Here is a 1,836-nt window from a genome sequence, read left to right as displayed (position 1 = left end):
TAACCTAAATGTCCATTTAGTAGCAATGTGGTTAAATGCGTGATAATGTACCCATGTGACAGCAAGCCCTGCCACTTTGGTAAAGAAAGGAAAGACTAGGGGTGCCTGGGTGGCTCAGTGGTGAAGTGTCTGCCTTCTGCTCGAGTGGTGATGCTAGGAGCCTGCTTCTCCCTCTCCCTCTGCCATTCCCATTTGTGCTCTCTCTTTCTCTCTCTCTCCCCGTGTCAAATAAACAAATAAAATCTTAAAAAAAAAAAAAAAAAGAGGGGCGCCTGGGTGGCTCAGTCGTTAAGCGTCTGCCTTCGGCTCAGGGCATGATCCCAGAGTCCTGGGATCGAGCCCCACATCAGGCTCCTCTGCTGGAATCCTGCTTCTTCCTCTCCCACTCCCCCTGCCTGTGTTCCCTCTCTCCCTGGCTGTCTCTCTGTCAAGTAAATAAATAAAATCTTTAAAAAAAAAAAAAAAAAAGAAAGGAAGGAAGAAGAAGAAGAAGAAGAAGAAGAAGAAGAAGAAGAAGAAGAAGAAAGAAAGAAAGAAAGAAAGAAAGAAAGAAAGAAAGAAAGAAAGAAAGAAAAAGACAGACTAGTATGTGCTAACATGGAAGGAGCTCTAAGAACGGGAAGAACGAAGTCCAGGGCAGTGTGTACCACATACTACCAGGCAGATAAAGAGGAAATGTATATCTATCTGCTTATATAGTTACACAAAAGCTCCAAAAGGAAATATGAAAGACTTATCAGTGGCTGCCTCCAGGGAGGGAACTGGGTTGTTGTTTTGACTGCATACCTTTTGTACTGTGGATTTCTGGTTTTAACCGTGTACATCTATCACTCTTTTGATATATTTTTAAATGCTTAAAATGCCTCTTCTATATAAGCTTCCCACATTTACCCCAAAGAACTTCCCTCCTCGATGTCAGGTCTGGATGTGGAACAGCCGTGGTATCTCTCGTCTCCCCCCAGGTGTGGCTCAGCCCTGCCCCCTTACCTGCAGGCGGAACTACCTTTGACTTATATTCATGCTACTGTGTATATGTTTGTGTCAAGTGCACCTGGCAGCCCATGATGTCCTTTAATGTCGTGTTTCTGCTGTCATCCTCTCCCGCACATGTCCCACGGAGTCCGTATGTCTTCTGTGTCCTGCAAGGAGCATTCCCACTGCTTCATACACAGCCGAGCTTAATTACTGCATCTTCACTGGCTGGTCACTGCGTGGATAATTATCCTCGTAAGGCATTATTACAGAAGCTCAGTGAAGACATATAATATGATAAGGTTGTTCATGATTACACTCTAGAATACAGCATCCCCAAAAGCCCTGGACCCATAGGGTCTCTTCTGCTCCTTTAATAAACTGACCAGTTCAAGATCTACACAACTCAGGAGGCATGAAAGGCCGGGTCGATGGTCAGTGTCTCTGGTGTTCATCTGAACTGTTCCAACCCCCATCATTTCCTGATCCCTCTGCTCACCAAACCGCGGACTCTGGCACTGAGCTGCCAGGACGTGCCTTGGAGTCCCCAGACTCCTTTTGCTTATGTTTTCCTGGTTTTTACCCTTGACACCTGCTCCAAAATGTGGTTTGTCCACACTTGTCTCCAGGAGGAAGTCAGCCAGCCAGCCAAACGGCCCCCAGCGGAGAGGAATCAGGCAGGGCGTGAGCAAGAGCAGGCTGTGGCTATCCCCCATGAGACGGAACGGCCAGGGATCCGGGCATCCTGGGATCCTCTGCTCCGGTGTCAGCAAGGCTGGGAGACACCGAGAGCTGGCAAGGAATCCGGACCCCCTCTCCAGTAAGAATTAAACAGACATGTGTTTATTGATGGACACAGGTGCC

The sequence above is a fragment of the Ursus arctos genome, unplaced genomic scaffold, assembly GCF_023065955.2.
Source record: "Ursus arctos isolate Adak ecotype North America unplaced genomic scaffold, UrsArc2.0 scaffold_2, whole genome shotgun sequence".
NCBI lineage: Eukaryota > Metazoa > Chordata > Mammalia > Carnivora > Ursidae > Ursus > Ursus arctos.
This window is presented reverse-complemented; position numbering follows the sequence as displayed.